General features: G+C 37.7%; 1 protein-coding gene across 4 annotated transcripts in view; it reads right to left on the bottom strand.

Moving 5' to 3' along the window:
• Nucleotides 1-12,961, bottom strand: part of MACROD2 (mono-ADP ribosylhydrolase 2) — a 1,707,340-nt gene that overhangs the window by 242,785 nt on the left and 1,451,594 nt on the right. The window lies entirely within an intron of this gene.

The following is a 12,961-nucleotide window of genomic DNA, read 5'->3' as shown; positions in this document are numbered from 1 at the left end:
TAAAAGCTCTGTATTTCTATTTATAGATAGGACATTGGTACTTTAAGATGGGAGTCTGACAACCTCCTTATTTGCTGACAAATTGAGAAAACTTCCTTTCTTTCTTCTCAAATCACTTGTCCTCATTCTTCTGATGCAGCCTTGGGGACAAGTACCAAATTTTCCGTAACAATGGAGGTCCAGCAGGTCTACGGAGTAAGTGAAGAGTGTCAAATATGAGACTCTTGGGAGTATGCGAGTCAGTGTGTCCAAGTGTGTGTGCAAGGGGGTGGGCAGCCTGGGTGTGGTAGGGCACGACCACATGGACCTGGTGAGTACATGCTACTACCAAAAGAAGTAGCGGCTATTATTCAGTTCTTGGGCATATGTGTCCAGGTCTTCCAAGAAAAGTAAGGAATCTATAATTTTTTTTTGTCAAATCCTCAATTGTTAAACACTGTAACTTCATTTGTTTCTTAAATACTGCGAAAATGGAGGCAACCTTATGCTGGCCGTGGGAAACACATCTGTTCTAGGGTTTCAAGTTTGAGACATTAAGCCTGGAATTCTATCCTCATAGGTACATGCCTAAAAATTTGGCCCTGATTCAAGGTGAAACTCTATAAGCATTTTCTAGTTTTGTTATAATTCATTTATTTGGATCTGAGTAAGCCTAATCATCAAATTGCTCTAGTATTTATGGGAGGCCAACTTTATTCTTACTTTGGGATTCAAAGAAACTTCCTGAAGCTCAAGAAATATGGCAGTCTGTTCACAGGTGGTCTTGCCTTCTTTATTAGCCTGATCTCTTAAAGATATCCCAGGATAAATTCACTAACACTTTCCCCATCCCAAAACAGAACAAAACAAAACTTTCATTTTCTAAACATTTCACAATTTAGCAAAGTATTTCACAAAATATTTGGCTATTCTACAGGCTATTCCATAGGAGCACAAAGCCATTTAAATATGCATGAGAAAAGGATCAAATTCAAAATTAATTTAAATGTGTCCCATTTAGATAGTCATATTGTTCTTAGAAAGTCATTAGTACAAATTTTTGCTTCTGTAGAAGAAGGATAGAGGGAAAAATATTGCTGTTGTCATATAAATTAATTTAATCCCCTTTTCTCCTTAAACTTTATTCTCTTAGCAGTGCATTTGCAGAGGTTGGCAATGAAAATGCCCAGGTGAGGGAGTCCCGTGTGCAGCCCACGCCCTCTCCCGCCAGGGCTCCTGGAGCTTCACCTTGCTCTCCGGTTAAGACCTGCTCTCAAGGGAAAGACTCTTTCTTCCCTTCACCACTCAGCTTGAAGGAAGGAAGAGGATCTTCCCTGGCCCTCCAGGGACTTCTGACACCTCAGAATCTCCATAAAATGTGCAGAAGTAAAGTGCAGATCCTCTAGGGGACAGCCTTTGAGATTTCAAAGCGAAAGGAGACTGGAAAACTCTAAATGGCACAGTCCCATCAGGAAAAATAACTAAATAGGCACCACTGGGAGAAAAGTGAGCCCAAGGCTCCATTACAGGGGAGCATTTTGCAACAGCAATTAACATAACTCTCTTGAATTGCTGAGTCTTTATAGCTACTTTCCAATAACTTCCCTGCTTTTACATACAGATAACTTGCCTCCTTTAGGCACCAGTAAATACCATCCATTAAAACGCCTCAACACAAAAAAGCAAGTTTCAAAACAGGTTACAACTGTATTAGAGCACAGGAAAGAGAAATGGCAGAATCCTTTGACCTCCAAGGGAAGCGATTTTATTACATTAAAGAAACACAGGAAGAGAGAAAGAGGGAAAATATTTGCCTTTTCAGGAGCCATGAAATCATGTGGATTTTACTATGTGCAAAATGTATATCGCTATTGCTTTCCTTTGATGGAAGACATTTGACTCATTGCTCCAAGCGAGCTATTAAAAACAAAACAGCAGCAAAATATTGGAAAAGGAAATTAAATGGAAACTGTATCTCCCCTTTATCCCCTCTTCCTTATTTTGCAAACTTTGCTTTGGGACCAATGGTGACTTTTCCTTTAAGGACAACCCTGTTCATAACATCTATTCACTGTTTTGTATTATTCATCATCCGGGATATGTAGTCAGCACCTCCAAAAAGGCTGGCTTTTATCAGCAGTGTTCAGGAAAAACAAGAACAACAACAAAAACCACAAATACTGTTTGAAATTTATAATATGTAGGTTTTCAACCTGTGATCGCAATGCCACATAGTTCCATTAAATACCAGAATAAATCACTGTAATATACTTGGCCAATGGGGCTTAAACTATTAGAGTGAGTTAGTAGGGAATTGATTAATTAATAATACGAACCTGACTAAAGCTGTGTCTTTCCAAAGGGCTTCCGGTACCTTTGTAATTATTACTTTTTCTTAGACAATTCAAAGAGCAAAATAAGATAGCCGAGCCCTAAATCACATAGCTGATTTACAGAAGAATCAAGTTTAATCTCTGCCCTTTTCTTTTTAAGAATATGTGCTAAATAGTGCATTATCATATTTCTCTGATTAAAAAAAAATTCCCTGATTTACAACTTAACATCTGTGGCACTCTAAAACTGCATCATGTCACATGGGGTCAAGTGAAATCACAAAATAAAACCAATTATTTGTAGACAAGATAACCATTATTTAATTATCTGATCGGAAGGAAGTTCAAAGATATAAGAGCAGATGTAACCTTTGGAAGTGTAAAAAAGGATAATCGCAAACTTAGCTCTAAAACAAAGAAGGGATTTAAATGCCTAAAAAGAAATATATTTAAAAATACCACTCTATTACATATTAAATATTAGAATCAAATCCTAACAGGAGTCAAAATAGCTTTCAGTATTTTTGTGCCTCTATTGTTACCTAACCTCCTTACCAGTTGGGAAGGAGTTAAATGACCTAGAAACCTAGTTTGGCTATGACCTTAGCCCTATGACCTTAAAAAAATGTCATCTTTCTAAGCTCCAGTTTTCTCTATAAAATGATTATAGCATCATTTGCTGTGAGGATCAAGTCAATATATTTACTTTAAAGTACTGTGTAAACTCTGAAGCTCTCTAGTAACAATCATTTTATATATGTATATATATGTATATATGTGGCCTTGTTGAACACAAAAGAAAGATTTTAAAACTATCTTAAATGTGTAATTATAAGGACATATAGTGGTAAAACAAAGAAACTTCTGGTCAAATGTTGCAAATGGCAGTCTCCAAATTGTATTTGGCCTGAAGACATGTCTTGTTCTTCCCAGCCATAATTTTTGAAAAGTAAGCTGCTTGACAACATTTAAAAATTAAAAAAATTGACATAAGATTGTGAATTTTTATCTCCCTTTCTAAAAACTCAAATATTTGTCCCTGAGGCTGCATTTGTGCTACCTTCTTTTGATGGTGTATTTCCCCTGCTGTTTGCTTCATTGCACACCTAGAGTGCTTCACTCCAATAGTCCCTGCCAGTTTCCATAAGCATTTCAGTTTGTGATATTTGTAGCAGAATATGAAACTCTGGGTGATTGTTCTGCAAATATTTATGGCTTTTCCATGATGGACACTACCTGATGGACGGAATACATTTTTATGCATCACTGATTTGGAGTTTGATCATAAGACTTGCTTTAGCCAATGGAATGTCAGCAGACTTGACATAAGAAACTAAGTGTGCTTGGATGTTTGGCCAGGCTCTGTGTTTGCACTGTTTGCCAGGAAAAGCGTGTGTCCCAGGAGGTTACTGCCCCTTTACCTCAAACCCTAGACTAAGACACATGGAGTGGACCTGAGCCTGTCTTTCAGGACCTTCACCTGCAACCAAGGTTAGATGACCTATAGCCTGAGGCAGAGCTGCTCCAGCAGATGTGAATTGGAAAAAAAAAAAAAGATGTCATATAGAATATTTGAATAAAAAAAAAGAAAAAAGATTGTTGTTGTAAACTACTGAGTTTCAGAATAGTTTGTTATGCAGCATTACTGTGCCAATAGGTGACTGATGCACTAGATTACTGTCTTCTCTATTTCTGTTTCTTTCTCTTTGTGGGTTTGTCTCTTTCTTTTATGTTCCTGATGAAGGTTGGGAAAAGGAATGAAATAGAAAAGTTGTAATAGTGTCAGAAATGACTAAACATGGGAAATATCTCTGGGATCATTTAACCCAAACCTGTCATCTTTCCAGAAAAGCGAAGTTAATCTTTCAAGCTTTGTTAGAATCTAGTTTGCTTATTCCTGAATGATCTTTTATCTATCACAATTCTTCCTTAGGCCTAGAAAGGCTAAGAATGTCCACTGATTCAGGAAATATCTTTCTACTTTTCTCAGAGAATTTAAACAAGCAGAGATTAAATTGAAAATTTGTGGGCAAGATAAACCTAGCATTCTCTTCCTTCAAATGCTAAAATAAAACACGTTTGTGTCTGTGAGGGATGCACACACACACACACACACACACGTGTCTACCTGGGAACTTTAATTGTTTAAGAAATGTGAGCCAGTTATCAGTGAAAAATAAATGTATTTTAAATTTACAAATAAAACCCTCTCAGGATGAGATTAACAAGCTTAAGCCTTTTCTAACCTTATTTTTTACACACTCATTCTCAATAGAAATTTTAGAATCCTTTAAACCACTTGAAAGGAAGTCAATATAAAATATAAAGACTTAATGTTAGTTTTGTAATAAACTTTAATGCTATATGTAGTCATTTGTTGCATAATGATGCTTTGGTCAATGGACCACATACACAATGGTGGTCCCCTGAGTATAAAGGAGCCAAAAATTTCCTATTAACTAGTGACATCATAGCCATCATAATGTTGTAGCACAACACATTATTCATGTTTGCAATGATGCTGGTGCAAACAAAACTACAATGTGGCCAGGCATACAAAAGTATAGCACATATAATTATGTACGGTATAGTACATAATACCTGGTAATGATAATAAACAATTGTTACTGGTTTATGTATTTACTGTATTATACTTTTTATCATTATTTTAGAGTATACTCCTTCTCCTTACAAAAAAAATGAAAGTTAACTGTAAAACAGCCTCAGGCAGGTCCTGCAGGAGGTATTCCAGAAGAAGGCATTGTTATCACAGGAGATGACAGCTCCATGTGTGTTATTGTCCTGGAGACCTTCTAGTGGGACAAGATGTGGAGGTGGGAGACAGTGGTATTGATGATCCTGACTCTGTGTAAGTCTAGGCTAATGTGTGTGTTGGTATCTTAGTTTTTAACAAGTTTATTAAAAATTAAAAATTTTAGAAATAGGAAAAAACTTATAGAAGATGTACAGGAAGAAAATATTTTTGTACAGCCATACAATGTGTTTGTGCTTTAAGCTGTTACTACAAAAGAATCAAAAGGTTAAAGAAATTTAAAAGTTTACAAAGAATTATAATAAATTAAGGTTAATTTATTATCGAAGAAAGGCTACACTAAATTTATAAAAAAAAAAAATCTAAGTGTACAGTGTTTCTGAAGTCTACAGTAGTGTATAGTAATGTCCTAGGCCTTCACATCCACTCACCACACACTGGATCACCTAGAACAACTTCCAGTCCTGCAAGGTCGACTCACAGAAAGTGCCCTATACAGGTATACTATTTTTTAAATCTTTTATAACATATTTTACTGTACCTTTTCCATGTTTAAATATGTTTAGATACACAAATACTTACCATTGTGTTACAATTGCCTACAGTACTGAGTACAGTAACTTGCTGTAAAGGTTTGTAGCCTAGGAGCAAGAGGCTAGACCACATAACCTAAATATGCAGTAGGCTATACCATATAGGTTTACGTAATTACTCTCCGTGATGTTTGCACTATGAAAAAAATTGCCTAACAATGCATTTCTCAGAATACAGCCCCATTGTTAAGAGCTGCATACACATACACACACAGAGACACACACGCACACACACAGGTCCCTTTATATTTCTTATCTAATGCTTCATTTTCTTTTTGTAACTAATTCTAATACCTTACCTAATTTTAAGATATGACGTGGATTTATAAATGGCCACTCATAGATTTTTTTTAAAAAGTATTTTATGTTGTCTATTTCAAGGATTAAAAAAAAAAGCTTGCTTAATGTAGAAATAAACCAACATGGAGGGTTGTTAGTATCCTTGGCAATCAATGGTTAAAAGAATTAGCAGGAATTCCCTGAGAAGAAGAAAGAAATTTATATAGCAAAACAAAAAAAGCAAAATCATTTAGTAAAGAACTTCAAACAAAATGGAGTCCAGAGAGAAACTATTTCAGATCTGGAAAATCAAACAACATAGAAAAGGTCCTTTAAAATCATGAAATATTTGCCTGGTAAATACGAACGTGAACAAACATAATCTATAAGAAATAAGACTAGGGTGACTTCATCCTTTAGAAAACATGCAAAATCAAGCAGTTCAAGGTAGAAGAAATGAGGAACTAAAATTTATCTAGGCAAGGTGGAGAATTCTTCACCATGTGCTGTAACAAGCCCTTCTTCATTTGGGAAAGAATGGCTTGTCAGCATAAGTTGCAAACTAAAAAGTCACTTTGGTAAGAAGTAGAAAGAAAATGTCCTTCCCTCCAGAAACTGTTGTTTGCCAAGAAATGATTGCAATAAATACATGAAATTACTAAGAATATGGTGTGAATAGCATCTCCTGGATTGTGCAACGCACAGATTGCACAACCTTAGGCATCAGTCTCTGGTTGAATAAACTGTCACCAGCATTCTTAGAATGTGATGCACTATGAAGGCTCTGTGATTTCTCTTAAAGGATGATCTGTACAAGTTTTGAGGAAAAGAGGAAAAGGAAACATAAAATATAACTACTTGCTATGTAAAGAAATTACACAATTATGTTACTTTGAAAATTTTGAAAACAAAAACAAAAACAAAAACAAAAAAAAAAGAAAGAAAAAGAGAAAAATCCAGCCTATCCTTTTTGTGTCTAGGATAGCTTGCCAAAATGTACACAAATTTTTTGCAGCTCCTCCTGTGAGAGGTGGAAGAGTGTATTCCTTGAATCTGGGCTTGGACGTGTAATTGGCTTTGGCCAGTGGGACAGCAGCAAACCTTATGTAGTCAGAGACTTGAAAAGTGCCGTGTATTGGGGCTCACTTTCTGGCTGGGTGGATTCTTCTGCCACTACAAAAACAAGCCTGAGCTAGACAGCCGAAGATGGAGAATACCACACGAAGAGACCTCCCAAGCCAAAGGACCACGAGATACAATATCTGCTCTTTAAGTCATTGTATCATAAGATGGTTTGTTACATAGCAAAGGGTACCTAGTGCAGTGTCTCGAATAAGAAAAGGATGCTATAATTACACATTATCTCGATCAATTATCTAAGTAATAAAAGATGGGTTGCGCCATCTTTCTTTGGGAGTATTCTTATGTCATGCCCACAAAGCTTGACTTTGAAAAGACATTTTTTTTTTTTTTTTGACCACTCTTCCACAGATGAGGTTTGAGGGTGGGTCTCAACTACTTGAACTTTTTAAGGAAAAGGAACCTTCTTAACAGATGGCCAAGAAACCAGTATTAATTGCTAACATTAAATTCAGTTTTTTGGGGGGAAAAAGGCAACTTGACTTGATTTTTTTTTTTTAATTGACAATTGTGAATGTTATCTCGTTGTTTATGAAATAACCAATTAATTAAGGCCTGGAAAAGAGAAGTGAACTTCTGTTAATTTCTAAAAAGGAGTAAGTCTTATAGCCAAAGTATAAAAGTCCATCCCTTAGGAAAAGCCAATTTGCTCCTATTCTGAATGAAGAATGTGAAAGGGTTAAGGTATGAGCAGGGAACCATAAGAAGAAATGGCACTGATGGAGACAGCTTGTGATGGGCAGAGCTTTGCTTCTCAAAAATAAATCTCTAGGTCAGAAGTGCCATTAGAAATTGCCAAAGGGAACACACAGGGACCCACACTGAAAAGCACACTTGACTGGGAGAAGAAACTAACAAATAAAACACATGAGAGAAATACGACGATTATTTCCACAGTTGTCTTCAGGTGGTGGAGAAAGAGTGGTATTTATTTTCTTCTTCCTTCCTCCCTGAGTTTCTCCTTCTCTCCCTGTCCAGAATATTTTATGGTCCCATGAAAGAATGTCAAAAACAAAAGTATGAGCACTAGGTATTATATCTGTTTTTTAAAGTATAAAATGTACCAGTATTTGCATTATATAGATTGTCACTGCAACACTGGGTGAACTAATGCCAAGTATGAGCTCTATTATCTATCCATCCATCATCTACCATCTATCCATCTATACACATGTAAATCTGTGATATTCTATCTCGACATATTTCTTTTTTGTTGTTGTAAACACGTTCACTTATTTGGATATCTCACTAACTTTTGGGTTTCTCATTTTTTAACACAAGAAACATAAATATATGTAAACAGTATATGAAGGATAATCAAACACAGAATATACGAAGTAAAAATATTCTTTTCCTCCGTAATCAATTTGCGTATATCATTCCAGTTTGTGTGTGTCATTTTCTATGCATTTATAAACCTGTACAATACACTGTGCTATAATGAATGTTTCTGTAATGCAAACTAGGAGAGTGAACAGTAAAATATAGAAGTCATACTGGTTCATATGTGAGTTGTTTATTGGTAAGGAGAGCCAGAAGAGGGACAGAATTATAACTCTGAGCAGGAAAAGAGGAGCCCTGAGCTCAGTGTTCGAAATGAAAGCCAGAGACTTTTTGATGGCATTTTATAATAATAATAATGATAATAAATAAAAACTAGCAATTGCATCCAGAATTCTCTTCCTTGAGAGGAGCTCCGAACTGTCAATGTGTGGCAGGCAGGTTGCCCTGCAGTGAAAGCCCAGGGGTAAGAGCCTACAGAATGTGGGGGAGCTGTGTCCGATACAGTAGCTAGAAGACATCTCTTTGAGGAAGTGACATTTGAGAAGAAACCTGGAAGAAGTGAAAGAGCAAGCCAGGGGAGGGGTTTACTGCAGGCAGAGGGAATAGCAAGTGAAAAAGCTCTGTGGGGGAACAAACAGTGTAATGTTTGGGAAACAGCAGGAAGGCCAGCATGGGTAGAGTGAGTAGGGAAGAGCTATGAAGGAGAAAACATTGGAGAGATTAGCAGAGACTAAATCATAAAGGTCATCGTAGGCTGAGATGAGAAATCTGGACTTCACTCAGAGGGTGCTAGGAAGCCACTGGAGGGTCCTGAGCAAGGAATTAATATAATCTGATTTATGTTTAAAACTTATTCTGGGGGCTATGTGAGAATCCAATATATTGGGGGAATAAGACTAATCAGGAAAACCCATCAGGAAGCTATCATAGCAGCTTAGATGAAAGACAATGGTGTTTTGAGCTATGATAGAGCACCAGGAAAAGATATATTTTAATTTTAAAGCTGGCAGGGCCGGCACATGGATTGGAGGTAAGGTGTGAGAGAAGGAGAGACATCAGAAAACATCCCTAGGCTTGGATCTGAGTAAATGAGTGAATGGTGAGACCATTTATGATGATGGAGAAGACTGGGGCAGAATAGGTTTGGTGAAAGGGAAGAACTCAAGAGTTCTCTTTAGACAGTTAACTGTAAGATGCCCATTAGACATCCATGCAGAGAACCATGGATTTGAAGATGGTACTGAACGGATGGACACAGAACAAATAAATATTCTTTACAACAGCCAAGTAAACCAGGACTTCGTAATGGCTCCATGTGTCAGTATTCTTCTTAATCAGATCAATACAACAGAAAAATTTAACATAAAATAGAGGACGTGGAAGAACTTCAAAATAGAACATAAACACTATATCGTATCTAATTAAGCGGCAAGTTTAATAAGGCAGACATGGCAGGAAATGGAGCATGGCACAACCAGCCTTCTCTGAATCACACACCTGTCTTTTGTGGAAGGCAGGGCTTGGTTTCAACTGGCTAACCACATCTAGTCTCTTTGCTAATAGAAACATGCCCTGCACATTCTTCCTCAAACCACCAATGAGGAAATACATATCCTATTCTATACACTGGACTCCTTCCATTTACAAATGCAACTCTTTAATGTGTTATTGAAATGACACAAATCTTGCTAAAAATTTCAAATCAAATAAAAATATGTTTATGGCTCACGTTGATATTAGAAAATTAGGGTATGTTTCACAGATTTCCAAGTTTCAAAACATGTACATTTTTATTCATGCATTACAGAAGTGACTTTTTGCAAACATTATTTAAAAGGAATCAGTCAACCATAAAACTACATAGCCTTTGAATATATTGGCTTGGGTTTGTTTGTAGCAATTGACCCAAATCCAATTTTCTCAGTTGGATTAACATGAAGCATATTAACTAGAACATGGAGGGGAAAAAAAAATCTGTTTTTTTTTTTTAAAGGCGAGATTATTTGGATCTAATTTCTGTCAAAATTAAGCCAGTTCTCCAGTCCACGTTATATACTTCGTCATAATCTAAGAATGTAGTTATAACCGTATCACATATTCACTGCAAGTACAAGATAGCTCAGTATACCAAAAGCTAAAGTTATAAAGAACTCTTTCGTCTCATCACAATCTGAGCACAGCTTCAAACGCCTGTGACGTGTTTGTGTGTGCATGTGTGTGGTAAATGTATTCATGTGCACTTTTTCCTTCTGCATTTAGCCTTTATCTGGTGTCTTATATCATAAATGACATGGTACCACTTGATGGCAGACTTTGATGTTGCAAAGTTACTTCCCAACTCACAGTCACTCATCACTGCTGATCCTGTTCGAAGTCAAAACCACCTCAGGTAGTTCTGCTGCTAAGGGCAACCAGGATGGAATTTGGCTGAGGAACACTGAACTGTCACTGCCCTGCAGGGGTCAACATGCCTTCCTCTTACTGAGATGTGTCAGCAAGGCACAGAAGGTCTCTTTAAGTACCAGTTGTCAGGTAAAATTCATCAAAGAACAAAGACAGAGCTAAGCAGCTACATTGTCTTAAAATAGCCCCTTGGTTTTTAATGGGAGAACTGAGAAGGAAATGGAATGGTTACAGCTTTCTAAAGGAAAAACAAAATACTGAAACTCCCTCTCCCTTGATAATAATGAATTTATTCTTATCAAATGGTCATCCAGATATAAGATACTGAGACTTCCACCCAGGTTGGTATTTGTGTATGTTGTGTCTGCGTCCACACATTTATCTGGCATGCACTCTTTAAAACAGACCTTACAGAGGGCACAGTAACTGTAACAGACCATGCCAAAACTCAGATGGCAATGATCACTTATCAGTGCTCATGGATACGTGGGTCCTCTAAGGTGTATTGATATGAACAAGTCACCAGGGCAGCTCTGTCCCATGTGTCCTTCATCCCTCTCCTGGGACCAGCGGGCTGGCCAGGGCATTTTCTCCTCGTAGCCATGGCAGGGTGCAGGAGGACAAGCAGATGTACCAGGGCCAGTGATAACCTGAGCTAAGAGCTGCTAGCAGGCTGTCAACTCTGCTTCATTCTATCAGCCAAAGCGAGTCACATGGCCAAATCTGCTATCAAAGTTGGTGGGGAAACAGACGTGCTCATTTAGTGGGAGGAGCTCGTAGATCACATGACAAAATGTGTGGGAACAGGGTAGGTTAAGTATCATGGCCAAGAATGCCACCTACCAGAGCAGCCCACTTGTGCATCTTTTAATCTGGAGAAATAACTGTACAAGGTCTAAAAAACACAGATTTGAGGGCAGAGTTGAGTTCAAATTCTTACTAGCTCTGGCCTTTGAGCAATCAATGCATCCTTTCTTGTCCTTATTTTCCACAGGAGTAAAATGGAAATAACAACACTTGCCTCACAGATCTCTGTGATTATTGAAAAATATAATTTATGAACAGTAATTAGTCCATAGTATTCTTCCCAGAATTCATGGTACTCATGATTGTTATCGTTATTGCTATTATTTTCATTCTTATTATTCAAACATAGAACTAGTTGGGGCTTTTATTCTATTAATTAAAATTGGCATACTCAATTTCTTCCTCAAATGCTTTCAAACAGGAATAGCATCACTTCTGCCCCCAAAGGGAACCAAACCAAACAAAACAACAATTGTAAACCCCACATCCCTCAGCATCATCATTCCTGGACCACACAACTCCTGAGAGGCGAATCTTTGTGAAGTGCAATATAATGTGTAAGTGGGGAAGATTGAACAAAGCTTTGGTATAACAAATGTAGAGAGGGAAATCAAAGGTCTTCCTGCAGTCACCACTAGGGAAAATGAATTGCTCTGCTTTGAGAATCAGTAGTTTCTTTTGAAATCATTTGGAAAAAAGGTTGTTTGCAAGGATCAGTGGCTGAACAGTTGGCCAGCACTGGTACATGTTCTGGGTAGCAGCTCTGTAGCTTTTTCTGGGTTGAATCTGTTTTGAAATATGAGTCACCCCGCTGTAGCCCCAACCTTGTCTCTTCGTCTCTGTTTCACATTCAGCGACATCCCTAATGTTTTCTCATTTTACCTGTAAGAAGATGTGGATGTATACGTAATGTATATTTTTTTTTTTTTTTTTTTCTTTTGAGACAGAGTCTCACTCTGTTGCCCAGGCTAGAGTGAGTGCCGTGGCGTCAGCCTAGCTCACAGCAACCTCAAACTCCTGAGCTCAAGTGATCCTCCTGTCTCAGCCTCCCGAGTAGCTGGGACTACAGGCATGCACCACCATGCCCGGCTAATTTTTTCTATATATATTTTTAGCTGTCCATATAATTTCTTTCTATTTTTAGTAGAGGTGGGGTCTCGCTCTTGCTCAGGCTGGTCTCGAACTCCTGAGCTCAAAGGATCCGCCCAACTCGGCCTCCCAGAGTGCTAGGATTACAGGCGTGAGCCACCGCGCCCGGCCGTAATGTATATTCTTGAGTTGGCTAAAATAGGTCTCACTATAGCCTTGAACTCCTGTTCTCAAGAGATCTTCCTGGCTCAGCCTCCCAAGAAGTTGGGACTATAGGTTTG

The sequence above is a fragment of the Eulemur rufifrons genome, chromosome 20, assembly GCF_041146395.1.
Source record: "Eulemur rufifrons isolate Redbay chromosome 20, OSU_ERuf_1, whole genome shotgun sequence".
In the NCBI taxonomy this organism is placed as follows: Eukaryota; Metazoa; Chordata; class Mammalia; order Primates; family Lemuridae; genus Eulemur; species Eulemur rufifrons.
Note: the sequence above shows the minus strand (reverse complement) of the source record. Positions and strands in the feature narration are given on the sequence as shown.